This window comes from Podarcis pityusensis, assembly GCF_964106645.2.
Source record: "Podarcis pityusensis genome assembly, chromosome: 8".
NCBI classification, from domain to species: Eukaryota; Metazoa; Chordata; class Lepidosauria; order Squamata; family Lacertidae; genus Podarcis; species Podarcis pityusensis.
The window spans coordinates 66253501-66271053 of NC_138033.1; the positions used below are offsets into that span (position 1 = coordinate 66253501).

Consider the following 17553-nt stretch of genomic DNA (forward strand, 5'->3'; position numbering starts at 1 on the left):
ACATTGCTGCTAGCCTGTTCCTACCTGCACCCTGTCCTGCTCTTCTGCCAGAGTTCCTGACCCCACCTGACTCCCCGCCTTGGACCCAGCTACAGCTTTGACGGACAGCCTCCATACCGCAGCATTGACCTCGGACTGGACTCGGACCTCGCCTCTCGGTTAGCCCCCCAGGACCAGCACAATAGTGCACAGTTGGACTATGCTCTATCAGCGGCGATTAGCTTCTGGGTACCAGTTCTGGGAAACCACAGCGGTGAGGGGAGAGTGCTCTGGCAGGTTTCTCACAGCATCTGTGTGGCCATTGTAAGGTTAGGATGCTGGACTAGATGGGCCATTGACTTGATCCATCAGGGATCTCCTTATGTTCAACTTGTGGGCTTACCATTGGCATCTCGATGACCACTAGATACACCTTTGGTCTGACACAGCAGCTCTCCTTATTTCCATATGCTCTCTCTTCCCCACCTTTCTTTCCTCCTGCGCTTCTCTGGCAACTGCTCCATCAACTATATAGGAGGAATGTCGGCCTCAGACTTCTCTCCTTAAACCCTTCCCCTCCTTTCCTTTTGTCCTCACTTGTCCTAGTGTAAAGGTAGTCAACATGATGACCTCCAAGGAAAACAAGGAGACATGAAAATAGAGTTCAGTGTGTTAGCAATGGAGGGATGTTAATGATATCACCCCATCATCCCTGACCATTGGCTGTGCTGGTTCCAACTGGCAATATTTGGACAGCTCCCAGTTGGCTATCCCTGCCTCGTAGGAATGTGTGCAAAAGAAGGGGAAACGACAATTCCTGTGTGAGATATGAGAAGAGGAGGTCTATAGGGTGGAAGAGAGGAATACACCAGCAAGGGGGAAGAAAAGATGGGGTCCCTGCCCCAGCTCCAGTTAAAATCAAAGCCTGAGAAGAACCCACATCACTTGCATTAAAGGGTGGCTCTACAAGCCAACAGATTCTTAAAACTGGAATTTGTGTGTTGGGACACCATCTCTGTTTCAGCCCATGCCTAAACTTTTTGTTCTTTCTTCAAAGGCATATCTTCAATCAGAGGGCTAATGAGTTTGCCACCAAAAGTAGGGCTATGGCCCATTTGCACAGATGGGGGCATGCCCCCCAAAGCAGGATTGGTTGATTTATTTTTAACGGCAAGGAAGCCAAGATCTGGATCTGATAGAAAGAACAACTGAGAGCGAAGTAATTGACAAGGGCAACTTTAATGTAAGTCACTGTCGTTTCACATAAATGTCAGAACCTTTTAAAGCAGTGACCTTATGCCCAACTCCCTTGTTCTTGTGCATAGAGGTCCGCAGTGATGTGTGAGGCTGCAAAGTGGTTTATGTCTAACAAGACAGGGACAATAAAAGCAAAGATTCACCAGGACAGAATAAACTCTCTCTCTCATAACATGAAAGTAGTGGCTGTTCTCCATTCTCACCACCAAGCAGGGGCCTCCCCGCATTGTTATAATGATGCATAAAGGTAAAGGGTAAAGGGACCCCTGACCATTAGGTCCAGTCGTGGCCGACTCTGGGGTTGCGGTGCTCATCTCGCTTTATTGGTGGAGCCAGTGTACAGCTTCCGGGTCATGTCGCAGCATGACTAAGCCGCTTCTGGCGAACCAGAGCAGCGCATGGAAACACTGTTTACCTTCCCGCCGGAGCGGTACCTATTTATCTACTTGTACTTTGACGTGCTTTCAGACCGCTAGGTTGGCAGGAGCAGGGACTGAGCAACGGGAGCTCACCCCGTTGCAGGGATTCGAACCGCTGACCTTCTGATCAGCAAGTCCTAAGCTCTGTGGTTTAACCCCCAGCGCCACCCACATCCCTCATAATGATGCATAGTATCTATTAAATCAAGGGTTGCCAACTTTACAAGCCAGTGAACACATCTAGAACTTGGAGAAAGTCACAAAACGGTTGTTGTGTTGGCATAGGGGGTGGACAGCGTCTCTGGAGAGATATCACCGGAACCTGGTAAGCCACAGTCACTTCTCATTTTTCTGGTGGCAGGGAGCGGGCAGGACACCCATGGTGGTGGCTGAGAAGCAAGGAGAAGCAGTGGAGGCTTCCAGCAAGGAATATTCCCTTGTGAGGACTCCAAGAGATCTCATGGGGGCTCTTGCAAGGTCTTGCTGAAAGCTGCCTCCGAAGCTGCTTCTCCTTCCTTCTCTGCTGTCATTGGCAGGCAGGGCACCCATGGTGGCACCCCACCCTCTTGGATTCTGCCTCCTGAGGTGGCTGCCTCATTCTGCCTCATGGGAGAGCCAGCCCTGGGCCTTCTATATTTGGCAAGTCTTTTTTTGGGGGGGGGTGATACATCCTCTGTGATATTAGTCACGGAACTGGCTAACAGGTTGAGTTCCCTTCAATCATATCATATCCGAATAAGAGTAACGGGCAGATCCTTATCCAAGAAATTGCTAGGCTGAGTGTCCCTGAACCTGCTTCCAAATTTCCTTGGCTGGAACACTGTTTGCATTTCCAGCAGAAGAGGTGGTGACCCACAGGCAGTTTGTGGCGGCAGCTCAGGCTATGCAATTCCAGGCTGGCGGCTCTGCCAAATCCCGACAGCTGTAGGCATGCCTAGCCAGTATCCTGCAAAGTCTGATTTGGGTATGTGATGAAAAACCCGGGCCAGCTGCATGGATTACAGCAGGAGCCTTTCCTGCAAAGGGAAAGGAAGCATCTCTGCTCGGCGCAACTGCAATGCTGTTTATATAGAAATTAAACAAAAACAGGGTTCATTCAACATCCCTCGCCATAAGAATAGCTAGAGCTGGATTAGCCATTGTTCTGCCCTCCAGGTGCTAACATACCACAGGAGCCACAGGAGCATAGCTGTCAACTTTTCCCCCTTTTTAAGGGGAATTCCCTTATTCCGAATAGGATTCCTCACAAGAAAAGGGAAAAGTTGACAGCTATGCACAGGAGGAGAGAAGGCTCAGGCATCTGGCTGGCCACTGTGAGAACAGGATGCTGGTCTAGATGGGCCATTGGCCTGATCCAGCAAACTCTTCTTATGTTCTTACAGATTGCAACTCCCTCACCCCATGCTGGCTGTGGATGATGGGAGGTGGAGTCCAGTCACCTTTGGAGAGCATCAGGTTGGGGAAGGCTTGTGTGAGCTGACCAGAAGTCTCTCTCCAGACTTTTTGGCAGGAGTCCATTCACATCCTACCTGGAATTGTTGGAGGATGAAACTGCAGCCTTGGCATGCCAAGAAAATTCTCTGCCTAGGGGCTCTTCCCCCGGTGCTGTCTGGATGTTTTGGACTACAACTCCTATCACCCCTAACTATTGACCTGATTCTTGGATTCTCATGACTAGGAATGGATGGGGCTCAGTCTATGTCAGGTTCACATTTATAAGTCCAACTTCCTGGTCACTCTGCATTTTAAAAAAAAAAAAAAAAATTCAAAATTGTACCTCTTTTTTTAAAAATAACACGTCTTCATGAAGTATGAATTTTTGAATGTACTGTAAAATAGCATCCGTGCGTGCAATTTATGCTAAAATATGCATTTTGGCACTGAAAACCAATGCAGATTCAGAGAAGGGGTGTAGGTGAATTAGTTCAGGAAGTGTGAATCAGGTGAGTGCGCCTAATAATTCATTTTTTAATACATTTTCAGTTGTGTTTGTAAAATATATATTGCTTTGTTGTTTACTTCCATGGGCGTCTTTGGGAGGAACAGTGGAAAATAACAACAACAACAACAACTTATTCAACTCGGTTTACTATGTAAGTTTTACTACTATCCTGATACAACAGAAATCCTAGAGCAAGATTCAACACGATGAGAAGGGGATCCAGTGGATCTCCAGTTGAGTTGGGAGGTTCCAGGTCCAGCTGGGCTATTCTGGTTTAACTCCCCATCTTCTCTTAAGCCAATGTAGCTTCCTTGTCCTGGGACCCAGCCAGTTGAGCTGAGCCAAGGCTACCATATGTTAAACCACCGTGAGCCCTAGGAAAGGGGCATTCAGGGTGAGTGGGGCAGGACTAGAGAGGGAAGACTTTGGCAGACCCTAAGCCTGTTCAGCTCAGTCACATGACCTGGCAACCTATCACATGACCTGGTAAATGAAGCCAGCTAAAAGGGTTGGTTAGGCTGGCTCAGTCAGGAGAACTGACTGCTCCAGAATAGAGTTTAGATATGGGGTAGTTTGCCCTGGTTTAACACCAGCTTCCTGCATAAGAAAAGAAGGAAGGAAGGAAGGAGCAGTAATGTGCCCTCTCACTATTTTAAAAGAATAACAATAGAGTAGCTGGGTCCCCACTTAGCACCTACTAAGGCTAAGCACGATATATCACCTTTAAAAAAATCAGGAAAAAGTGTTTCTACAGAGTCCGCTATCACTCTTGCTACATGGAAGTAAGTTTGTGGCTCCCGGTTGAAAGAGATAAGAATAACAATGCGTTATCTCTCTCTAGCTCCCCACTCTTATCTCTGGATTTTTATGGAGACGTCTCTTCAAGCAAACCGCATTTGGAGAGAATCAAGGAATGCTTTCCGGAGCTTTTAATTTCCGGCAAGTTTCTTTCCGAGTGGAGCAGAATCCGTAAGGAGCGGTGAGGGCAACTAACAGCTTGTTCCTAGGCAGATTTAAAGTGTGCCTCACTAGGGATGGGGGATTTGTCCCCCTCCCCCCACGCTTTGGCACAGAATACCTTTATTAATAAAAGAATAGAAAAAATAATCCTCAAAATGCACTTTTCCTAATGCTTTTCAAAAATGTTTCTGTTAGGAGAAATTGCATGCAAAAATATAATAATGGGGAAAATTTGCTCCAAATGCTGATTAATTTTCATGAGGACTTTTAATTTTTAATCACAAACTGACGTGGAAATACAGATAACGGGAAAAATGAGGAAGAGAGAGAAATCCAGATTGACAGTTTCACCTATTTAGCCCATCCATGTCACTGGCTGTACCTTTGCCTGACGCCAAAAAAGAGTGGGTTTTGCTCAGCAATGTGACAGATTACTGTATTCAAGTCAGACTTGCAGCCTAAAACCACAGTGAGCCACAGAGACATCCTATTTGTGGGGAGGACAGGGTATTCTAAAGCAATGGGTACACCACTTCCCCCACCCCACTGACAGAAGAATATTTTGCAATGAGTATTTATTTACTACAGCTGTCCATGGAGGCACAGGTCAATTCTGTGTTCAGGGCAGCTGTCTGCCAGCTCCATCTGGTACAGCAGCTGATACCCTACCTGTTTGTCTTGCTAGAATGGTACACGCTCTGGTTATCTCCCACTTGGACTACTGAAATGCGCTCTACGTGGGACTACCTTTGAAGGTGACTAAGAAATGACAACTCATGCCAAATGCGGCAGCTAGACTGGTGACTGGGAGCAGCTGCTGGGACCATATAACACCAGTCCTAAAAGATCTACACTGGCTCCTGGGACATTTCCGAGCACAATTGAAAGTGTTGGTGCTAACCTTTGAAGCCCTAAACGGCCTCGGCCCTGTATACCTGAAGGAGCGTCTCCACGCCCTGCCCTTCAGCCCAGATACTGAGATCCAGCACAGAGGGCCTTCTGGCAATTCCCCCACTGAGAAAAGTGGTTACAGTGAAGCAGGCAGAGGGCCTTTGTGGCAGTGGCACCCACCCTGTGGAATGCCTTCCCATCAGATGTCAAGGAAATAAACAACTATCGGACTTTTAGAAGACATCTGAAGGCAGCCCTGTATCAGGAAGTTTTCAATGCTTGATGTTTAATTATGTTTGTGTTGGAAGCTGCCCAGAGTGGTTGGGGCAATGCAGCCAGATTGGTGAGGTTTGATGATGGTGATGATAATGATAATGATAATGACTGCAGTCCAGTTTTCATTAAAGAGATGCCCAGACTTCCCTGGGTTGCATCAAATGTCAGTATTACTCATAGTAGACACACAAAAAGGAATGGACATGGCTAACTCAGCTCCGCTGATGGTGTCTTATTTCAGTCTGACTTAGTTAAGATACAACTGCATATAATCAAGACACTGGTGCAAACAGGCACCCTTATCAAACAGAATCCTATTGCTGAGCAACACTTAGCATATAGAAAGCAGCCTTAGACCATTGTTCCATCTAGCTCAGTACATCGACTGGCAGTGGAGCTCCAGGATTGCAGGCAAGGTTCTCTTCTTGGAGATGTCAGGGATTGAACTCAGGGACTTCCCTAAAGCACCTGGGAAGGTAGCTTACACATGCCTGGGCTTCTCTGGGTGGAGGTTGGCATAGGCATACATGTCCATGGAAAGCTGTGTTGGTCCATCTAGCTCAGCATTGCACATCCGGATTAGATGTGATCCCTCCAAGGTGTTGCATCTAGGAGTTGTTCCCAGTTACACCTGGAGATGCCTGGGACTGAACCTGGTACTTTCTGCATGCAAAACTGGGGCTTGGTCACTGACCTGTGAATGCTATTTATGAGCCGAGCAAGATGATACTATCCATAGAAACAGAGAAATGTAGGGTTGGAAGGGATCCAAATGGTCTTCCAGCTAATTGATCCATCTAGCTCAGGATTGCCATTACTCAATGGAAGGGACTCTTCCTGGGTCTTCCACGGGGTTGAATCCAGGACCTGCAACATGCCAAATATGTACTGTACCACTGAGCTGCAACCTCTACATGCCCAGTGCCAGGGGTCAGGCCAGGAACATGGCCCCAAATTCTCAGTAATCTTGTGATGTAATGAATGGGGCTAGAATGGGACCAGGGAAGTGAGATGGCCCTTGCTCAGTATGAGCCATATGGAACACAGGCCATTAATTCAGTTTGCTTAATAATTCTGCGGTGCTTTTGAGTGCAGGAATCTTTAGGTGGGTGTTTGTGCGTGCGTTCCCTTTCATTGCCAAAAAGGGAAGCAACTGCACGATTGCACGGCTTGATCACTTTTTACTTTAATTGCTCGGCCTAAATGCCACCTCTGAACAAGTTGGGTCATCTCACCAGCTGCTCCTGCCCACCCTGATTGCAACTCTGCCTCCCACCCAGAGTAATTCCAGGGCATGAAAGGCGTCCTTGTCACCACTGCAGAGCAAACACACAGCAAAAGGTCACACAACATTTCGTTCCTTTTGACAACAACTCGTTTGATCACCCAGAAGCTGGGTGCAGGGGGAGACAGCGAGAGAGAACGAGAGAGAGACAAGAATGGTTGCCTTTATACATTTCTCTGGGTTAGTCCATGGCAGGAATGATATCTGGAGACTGGGGCGGAGCGGGTTTGGGTGGCAAGGCCATCTCACAGGCTATTTAACTGTCGCTGTAGAAACAAGAACTATGCTGGAGTAGCTATCAAGGCTGCCAAGCAGAGGAAGACTTTGAATAGGTTAAAAAGCCTCGCTTTACAAAACAGCCACTGTCTCCATGGCTAAGAGGAGGTCCGCTTGGCTACTGCAGAATGCGAACACTCATTACTGCAACTCAGAAAAGAAAGCGCATCAGCAGCATTCAGCTATATTTCCACTTGTTTCTTGCCCACACAGCTGGCGTATGTGTTACTATTTTCAATCTCGCCCACCCTGCAGTGGTAAATAGCTGAAGATGAGCTTGTGACTGGAAAGTAAACAGAACAGCGAATGTTGGAGCCAGGCAGAGGTGGGATTGCAGAAGGTTGCCTTATATACCATATCAGATCAATGATTTGTACCCAATAGTGGTCCTATGCACTTGGTCCATCAAAAAGGCCTAGGGTAGCTGTGTTCATTAATTTCAATGGGTTTCCTTTGAGTAAGAATAACAGTGGTCTACCTACACTCTACAGGACATTGTAGAGGGTTCTTTATCTGATTTCAGATAGCAGAGCTCCTCCTTGTAAAATTGGGACTCCAGCGAGGTCAATGGTAAAAATATATCTGTCCAAATTTGGATGATGTTTGGCATCTAGTACACCAGCAACCAGGGACGTGGGTGGCACTGTGGGTTAAACCACAGAGCCTAGGGCTCGCCGATCAGAAGGTCGGCGGTTTGAATCCCCGCAACAGGGTGAGCTCCCGTTGCTCGGTCCCTGCTTCTGCCAACCTAGCAGTTTGAAAGCATGTCAAAGTGCAAGTAGATAAATAGGTACCGCTCCGGCAGGAAGGTAAACGGCGTTTCCATGCACTGCTCTGGTTCGCCAGAAGTGGCTTAGTCATGCTGGCCACATGACCCGGAAGCTTCCTCGGCCTGTAAAGCGAGATGAGCGCCGCAACCCCAAAGTTGGCCACAACTGGACCTAATGGTCAGGGGTCCCTTTACCTTTACCTTACACCAGCAACCACCAGCCTGGCACTCTGAGCTTTCCAGAAATAAATTTAGAATTTCAGAAGTATTTAAAATTATATAGGAAGAACACCAACCCTATTGACTGAATTAGAATAATAAATTGAAAAAATTAGGAGTGTTATTCATAAAACCAAGTCCATGAAGAACTAGACCAGATGGTTTTCTTACAGATTGGTATAAGACATATTTTGATATATATTTTTTGCCCCTAACTGCCTAAGCATATTATTTAAGGAAAACTGGAAAAAGTGGAGAATAGGCCTGCCAATGTCAACCTATGGAGCCTATATTTCTCTTATATCCTGGCCTGGCAAAGGCCATACTAGTTATGTAAACTATAGAGCAATATATTTAATTTACGTCCGTGTTAAAATGCTAACAGCCATTTCGACTAATAGATTTCAGACACTGGTTATCAACTGTAGTACATTTTAAATCAAGTGGATTTTATGCAGCATGGACAGGGAGTGGATCATCTAAGACTGGTATACAATTCCATGGCCATAAATAACATAGAATAGCTCCAGCTGCACTTAAATCTTAGAATGCTGAAGGTATTTGATGAAGTATATTGGCAATTTCTGTTGTTACTTTGGACAAGTTTCAATTTCTTCAAGAATTTATAAAGTTCATAAGAATTTTATGCCTCTTCCTCTAAATAACAAAAAAGTAGAAATGGAATTCTTTTGGATGTGTTTGGTTTGGATGTATTTGATACACTAGGAGGCGGCCCTCTGCCTCCATTGATCTTTGATTTATTTTTGGAACTCCTGGAAAGGTTCCTGAATCTTGGGGGAATTCATGGTTTTGTTCATGTGCAAGTAAGATTTAAAATAACCTCATATGCTGATGATTTATTATTATTTATTAGTAGATTTGAAACATCTCTACAGTGGTACCTCGGGATGCGAACTGGATCTGTTCCGGAACCCCGTTCGCATCCAGAAGCAAACGTAACTAGTGACGGCATGTCTGCGCACGGGCGCGTCACTTTTCGACGCTTCTGCACATGCGCGCGATGTCATTTTGAGCGTCTGCGCATGCGCTAGCGGTGAAACCTGGAAGTAACATGCTCCGTTACTTCTAGGTTGCCGCAGAGTGCAACTCAAACGCGCTCAACATGAAGCATATTCAACCAGAGGTATGACTGTACCAGAATTAATTTAAAAAAAAATTGTAGTATTTCAGTGCATACAGCTAAATTTGTCAAAATCTGAAATAGTACTAGCGGCCAATTTTAGATCACCTGCTTTGCACACTAATTGGTGATTTTGTTGGTACCCAGAGGTCTCTACATATTTAACACATTTCTCTCTGAACATAATGTACTTGCTGATATCTGGTGGTGGTTTTAATTTCCCAGACATCCGCTTATATCATAAGGTGCGTTTGTTAGCATGGAAAAATGATTGGCAAATTTATCTTTCTATGAATACCCCCAGCATGGGCAATTTTAGAGATGGGTTGTTAGAAACAACTCTCTTTGGATGGCTAGTGAGAATGCAATGGAAAGAATGCAATGAAAACCATCCGTTTTAGCAGCTATAGAGATACGGTGCCTATTGGCTTGTCAGTTACAATTTGATCCATAGGCAATTAAAACACAAGATAATTAGAAACAGTTAAAAATAAATACATACATGATTTAAAGCAAGACTAAAAGAAAGTAGAGACTCATCGAAGTCCCTGAACACCAAAAGGCTTTTACCCTGGCTCAATGTCATGCCATCCCCTCAGCCATTATTGAAGGCCGATACAGGAAGATTGACTACCTGGATAGACAATGCCCATGTGACCCGGGACAAATAGAAACGGTAGATCATGTCCTTCTCTAATGCCTGTATTACAGAGACATTCATACTAGCCTGATTTCCCCACTACTTCAAAAGTACCCAGTGTGCACAGGACAATTTTACACCTCCCTGCTGCTCTCCTGCTGCAACGTATAGTGTTGCTAGGTTCTGCACAGCAGTGCTCAAGAATCGTAGGAGGATGACTTGTGCCACAAATCAGTTTTAATGAACATATCAGAGTGCTCTGTAAATGATAGTTAAACCCTTATATATCAACCTTTTGTGCTCTTCCACACCAGCCCAATGTTCCTGAACCTTTTTTTGAATTGTTTTAGCTTCTTTTAAATTCTTACAGACTTCTATATTCACCTAGTGTTTTAATACCTTTTAGCTTTCTAAAGCGCTTTTTAGATTTCAAATGCTGGTCTATGACCGTAATAAAGATTTGTTGAGTAGAGGCTCATGGTAAACACCAATTTATCAGGTTATGAAAGCCCACAGAGCAGAAATGTCGTATCTCAATAGGAATGCTATTCCACAGAACAGGGTAAAGGACTTCTGGGGAAAAAATTATAATGAATTTTTAAAAATGATGAAATATACATTTATTAAGAAACCAGAGGCCTTTCTCCTTGGGATAGTTGGTACTGAACTGCCCAAAAAAGATGTGAAAGTATTTTTGTATGCCACAACAGCTGCTAGGATTTTACTAGGCATTAAATGGAAAACACAAGAATTACCAACGGTAGAAGAATGGCAGATGAAGATGATGGAATTTATGGAGCTGGCGGACCTCACCGGGAGAATCTGCGACCAGAAAGAAGAGGATCACCAAGAAGATTGGAAGAAATTTAAAGACTATTTGAATAAATATTCTAACATTAGAGATATGTAACCACTTGAAAGAACCAATTAGGCCTAGGACAAAATTAGATTTATATGTATAAATAAGAAAACGCACTATAAGAAAGGTAAAGAAAGTGGAATATGACTGTAATATTGTTTTATGAAATAATGATATTGGAAACTGCTACATTCAATTTAAGAGGAAATTCAGATGGAGGAGATTAGAGGAAGTCAACTAAAATGTTTAAGAAAATGGATTTTAATTAATTAATTGATTTTTTTCTCTGTTTAGGTATGTCAAGTCTGTTATTCTTTTTTCTTTTTTATTTCTATACTGTTGTTATGTTGTTGTGTTGTATATTCTTTTTTGTGTGTTATGTCTATTGAAAACTAATAAATATTATTGTAAAAAAAGAAGAAGAAGAAGAACAGGGGCAGCCACGTGAAAAACTCTGCTCTGAGTTGCTATGGAGTGGGCTTCTGAGATCTCTGGAACTTACAGGAGAAACTCTCCTGCAAACTGCCATGAACTACAGGGTGTTGATCTACTGGGTGTGATATGAAGGTTTCTCAAATGTCTGGTTCTTGAACTGTGACAGTGTTGGAAGCATCCCCAATACTTCTGATAGCCCCTGGGATTCCCTCTTAGGAACCATAGGATTGCTGGCTCAAACGCTTCTTATGTACATTCCACCATCACCACAGCTTTCGACACTTCCCATTAAAAGGTAACCCATTCCCTCCATCTGTGATGCATGCAAGGCTACTATTGTCCCAACACGTTGAGAGATAGCCCCAAATGCCGCAAGAAAAAGGAAAACATCAGAGAGACATGTAAGGCCAACAACTGACTTTTGGACGCAGGATGAAAAGGAAAAAGCTATGGTTCTTGACTTGAAGCCTTTTTTTGGGGGGGGGGTTAAATAACATAACGACACGAATATAAATCATTAAGAGTGCAGCTGTTAATTATGTGATAATTTTGGAAAAAAGGAATGCAATAGAAATAAATAAGAATATGAAACACAGTAATATTAGATCATAAGGGTCCATCAAGAATGGTGCACGGGAAGCCTCTTAACAAAATTGTATTAATTTGGAACTAATTTGTGTAATTGGATTTATATCAGAAAATCAATAGCAATAATTGGCAGGACAACACATTGCTTTCATACCTGCGCGTCCATTAAGAGGTGTCTCATGAGCGCCATGGAGTTCTTCAGTGTGTCTTTCTCGTTAGGCAGGAAAGTGTTGTCATCTTCACTGAGCGCTTTGGCCTTGTTCATGATGAAGTCTGAGATCTGGTCGTTCAAGGTGTGTAGCGACTGCACAGCTAAGGAGAAAGGACAAAAGGGGAGCTCTTGAGACTAGGGGTGGCTGATCAGGGACAATGCAGTCCAAAAGTAACTGAAGTATCTGAGGTTGAAAAGCACTGCCGTGAATAATAGTGAAATGGTCTAGCTCGGTACAAGGCAGCTATCTATTAAACCATCCCTTTATTCAGAACCACGAGACTGGGAAATATTACTTTACTGATGGGTTGGGAGGTGGACAAACTGTTTAATTATCTGTTCCAGGGCCTCATCTGGAGTTGATGTCAAGTGGACAGGTTAGTTGCGGCCCAGGTTCCCTCCGCAACCCCCCCTTTTTTTTTGAAGAAGGGGATGGTCATTGCCCACCTCCAGTCGACAGGGTCCTCATCTGTTCTCCAAGAACCCTCAAAGATTATAGACAGCGGCTCTGAGATTTCATTTCATTGTATGCAGTTCATTAGGATATACAGTGGTACCTCAGGTTACATACGCTTCAGGTTACAGACTCCGCTAACCCAAAAATAATGCTTCAGGTTAAGAACTTTGCTTCAGGATGAAAACAGCGGCGTGGCGGCAACAGGAGGCCCCATTAGCTAAAGTGGTGCTTCAGGTTAAGAATAGTTTCAGGTTAAGAACGGACCTCCAGAACGAATTAAGTACTTAACCCGAGGTACCACTGTAGAGACAACTGAAACCACAAGTCATTCCCTCCAGCTGGTTCCTTGTTGGTTTTTCCTGCCTATCACCAGGTTCCTCTACCACCACCCCAGTTTCCTGTGCACCCCAGTATTTGCTGCCCCTTATACTCTCCATGTCCCCCCTGTCCTACTATTCTGTTGTTTTTCTTGTTTGGGAGAGTGCCTACTAAAAGCATGGGTGTGTGGGCTCCTGTAGATGCCGTCTTATCAGGAGGTCCATTTGGTATGGTTTAGCAGTGGTTGGGAGCAGTTGATCCTCCTGATGCCGATGAACAGCAATTCCCATCAGCCCTGGCAAGTATGGCCAAGAGCAAGGGATGATGGGAGTTGGAGTTCAGCAACATCTGGAGGACCAAAGGCTCCCCACACCTGCAGTATTGGGATTGGGTCTTTAGCATGGTGGCACTTACTATCAGGAATGCCATTCCATATCGGAGAGGTGCCAGCTGGCACCTATTGAAGTCCTTCCTTTTTTGACAAGCTTCATCTTAGCCTGCATTCATACTGGATTTTCAAGTTTTTGGTTTGTTTTTTTTTGCATATGACATTTTTCATTGTTTTTAATACATGGAATTTCTTTTTCCCCCAATTATTGTTTTCTTTTATTATTGTTTTTGCACATATGGAACTGCTTTCCCCCCATATGGAATTGTTTTTCATTGTTGATGCTTTGCTGTGAAATCGCTTTGAGATATTGTATGGGAAGTGATTCATAAGTGGAATAAAACAAATAAACAGACAGACTTGTGGAGGGCATCATATCATTAAGCAGCATTTTTTGTTTGTTTCTCACCATTGATTTATGTATCTGTAGTGGTAAAAAGGAAAACACTTCTGTCCACCTGAAACTGAACTTTAAAAGATTAAAATGAATTAAAATTCAAAGATTTTAAGGCAATATTCATAAAATTTATACAACTGGCTTACTAAGAAGGAAAATGTTTTGCAATATACTACTCAATCAAAGCATGAAGCATCCTAAGAGGTTTAAATAGAGCAGGGGAGACATGATTTGGAATTATGAGCCTGAGAAATATACAGTCTGAGCATACACAGAGTGCACCTGCCTCCCCCGTGAGGAATCTCTTTGTATTTAATGATTCCACAACAATAACTTCAGCCTGAAATATAAACTTGCTGACTTGTGTCTCTTGCTAGTCCTACTCAGAGTAGACCCATTGAAATGAATGAGCATGACTAATATAGGTGGTTCATGGTGCAATGGGTCTATCCTGAGTAGTGCTAGCACTGGGCACAACAGTATCACTGCTATTCTTTTACCAAAATGTCAAGAGCAGCCCCCCCCCCCCAAATAAGTGGTTCTAGCACAAACAGATAGCAATCACAGCAACGTTAAGGGAAAACAGCCAGTGTTTTGTGTGTCCTAGTTCACTGGAGCCTAGAGTAGTTCAAGTCCAGGTTTTACAAAAATGTTACAAGGCATGCAGCATCCATTGCTCACCAATAAGAAATACATGTCTCAGCATGACAGGAAGGAAGGAAGGAAGGAAGGAAGGAAGGAAGGAAGGAAAAGAGAAAGCCACTTTCTTTTCCTTCCTTCCTTCCTTCCTTCCTTCCTTCCTTCCTTCCTTCCTTCCTCCCTTCCCTTCCCTTCCCTTCCCTTCCCCTCTCTTCCCCTCTTAGCACAATTATGCAATCTTATTAATTCCACCAGCTTTTATTGAGGGTGAAGAGCTACAGGAAAGGTGGCAATTTTTTAAAAAAACAACAACACAATTTGTCACACCAATCATCCCCATGGCTTGAACTCCAGGATGAGAGAGGGACAACAGCAAGAAGAAAACAGAGAAATTGAGAGAGAAAGACTTTCATGCTAAAAGTGCCTTGACAAGCAGGAACCTGGTCTTGATGCAAAAAAGTGAGATCTGCATCCGATGAATGCTATGTGCATTGATTCAGCAACACTCCCGGCACCCGCCAACCCCTTTATGTTAAATCTGACTTGAGAGATATCCTCAAGATATGAGGGAATCCTGCCCTCATCTGGACAAGGAAATAATGTTCCACAAATATCCTAGCACTCAGGAGCTCTCACATACCGTTTTCCTCCATAGCCAATGTCTAATTATGTTGTCAACTCCCCATGGAATTTAGAATGGACAAATCGGTCTATGTATAGCTCATCTCATTTTCACAAGTCATAAGTGCATTCTGCTCAGATATTTAAATATACATTTCTATGTAGAGATGGGGGAGAAATCTGGCTCCTTTCAGGTTTCACACTTCCCAAAACAAAGCTCAAACTGAAACGCAGCCGTCCTTCGAAATTCACACTTTTCACAGTGCTCTGACCAAATGTGCATATTCTGGGAAGGTGTGCGTAGCATATAAATGCAATCTAAATATAAATGCACCGAATTAGGGGGGAAATGGATTGCCAAACATGCACATTGAGCAAAACTGAATTCAGAAACGTGTGCGTTTGTCCTAAAATGCTGGGTATTTTTTTATGGCAATCTGGAAACTTATGCGGAAACAGAGAGAACTGAAATCAAGTTCAGAAAGATGAGAAATTGTGATAAAGCAAAGCGGACCGATTTGTTGGTGCCTGTTTTAAGCCTCCACTGGGAATCTGGAGCTCAGAATCCTTAGTCCAGACTCAAGCTCAGGCAAACACAGACCACTGAATACATAACAGAATCCATTCCAGACTGACATTGGAGAGGAAATAATGTCAGTGGGACCCCAAGGAGGTGGGTTGGGTAGAGTTCTGGACATGCAACATGGAAGTAAAGGTTAAAAAAAGGTAAAGGACCTCTGGACGGTTAAGTCCGGTCAAAGGCGACTATGGTGTGGCAGCACTCATCTCGCTTTCAGGCCAAAGGAGCCAGCGTTTGCCCACAGACAGCTTTCCAGGTCATGTGGCCAGCATGACTAAAACCGCTTCTGGCACAACAGGGCACCGTGACAGAAACCAGAGCGCACAGAAACACTGTTTACCTTCCTGCCACAGCAGTACCTATTTATCTACTTGCACTGGCGTGCTTTTGAATTGCTAGGTTGGCAGGAGCTGGGACAGAGCAACGGGAGCTCACCACCATCAAGAGGATTCGAACCACAGACCTTCCGATCGGCAAGCCCAAGTGGCTCAGGGGTTTAGACCACAGCATCACCTGCATCCATGGAAGTACCAGGGAGCTGCTTGAAGCACCTGGACATGCCAAGGATTGGGACGTCCCTGCCTTGGTTCTTCTAGCAACACTTTGCTCCATTTTGCTTCTGTTCACTGACCTTGAAAAGGAGGCTTGATGCAATTTCTTCCTTTCTTTGTTTAAAAATAATGGTTTTTTTTTTCTTTTGGCCAGTACAATCCAGCAGCTCATATAGTCAGTGGGATGATACCGCAGTTACCTGATGACAAGGATCTTCTGCTACATGTGACCACGTTGTTGTTGTTGTTTAGTCATTTAGTTGTGTCCGACTCTTCATGACCCCATGGACCAGAGCACGCCAGGCACTCCTGTCTTCCACTGCCTCCCGCAGTTTGGTCAGACTCATGTTTGTGGCTTCGAGAACACTATCCAACCATCTCGTCCTCTGTCGTCCCCTTTTCCTTGTGCCCTCCATCTTTCCCAACATCAGGGTCTTTTCCAGGGAGTCTTCTCTTCTCATGAGGTGGCCAAAGTATTGGAGTCTCAGCTTCAGGATCTGTCCTTCCAGTGAGCACTCAGGGCTGATTTCATTAAGAATGGATGTGACCACACCTGACAGCTAAATTAGAATGAGGGCAATACTTTCTACCCGCACTTAGAATAGGAAAATATTTGGCCCCCTTTTGCGTAACCTTTGCACCATTTTTCTCCCCGCAGTCTACCCTGACTGGCAGTGGATTTCCAGGGCTTCAGGGAGGTGTCTCTCCCAGCCATACCTGGACATGCCAAGGATTGGGACCTTCTGCATGCAAAGCAGATGCTCTACCAGTGAGTAACACTCCTGCTGGAACTGTGCTTCCCGCATTCAGATAATAAAGAAAAATATGCATTTAAAATATGAAGCTTTGGGCTTTCACAACGTTATCACTCATTTCCCTTTCAAAATGAATTATACACCTTTCATCTCAAAGCCTGTGCTATGGAAGGAGAGGGTAGCCAGCGGTCGATAGTTTGCTAATGGAGCATCAGCTTAAAATTACTCCTGTCCCTCTTGGAGAAACGAAGCTTTTAACAATTGCCCATTAGGGTCGTTAGCAGCGGTAATATTGCACATTGTTGGCTTGCATAATTTTCTGTGAGAATTGCTAATTTGGGACCCAAGCGGCAGATTTTTTTGATTTTTTTTTTTTAAAGAAAGAATTAATTATGGGGTTAATGTGGCTTTTCCACAAGTCAACTCTCACTCTCCATTGATAAGAGACAGGCATAGGCAATCCATCTGCTCCGTATAGAAGCTTTTTTGCTTGCCAACTAATATCCATCAGTTTCCACCACCAAAACAAAACTCTGTGATGTATAAATAATAAGGGATTAAGCAAACCTAAGACGGCTGCTGTGGGAGGCTTATCTTCCCCTCCCTTCCCGCTTTAAAGAGCTTTTCTTGTACACAAGCATAAGCATTGAGGGAGATGAAAATGCAAACTTATATTTGCTTTCACAGAACATTCTCCGGC

At 44.2% G+C, this 17553-nt stretch overlaps 2 long non-coding RNA genes across 2 annotated transcripts in view; one reads left to right on the top strand and one right to left on the bottom strand.

Annotated features, from left to right (window-relative positions):
• LOC308482847 overlaps window positions 1-17553 on the top strand; it is a 358341-nt gene that overhangs the window by 105118 nt on the left and 235670 nt on the right. The window lies entirely within an intron of this gene.
• LOC308482811 overlaps window positions 1-17553 on the bottom strand; it is an 81220-nt gene that overhangs the window by 32800 nt on the left and 30867 nt on the right. The window contains exon 2 of the long non-coding RNA XR_013989415.1: window positions 12091-12248. This is a non-coding gene — a long non-coding RNA (uncharacterized lncRNA). The remainder of the gene's footprint in view (window positions 1-12090; window positions 12249-17553) is intronic.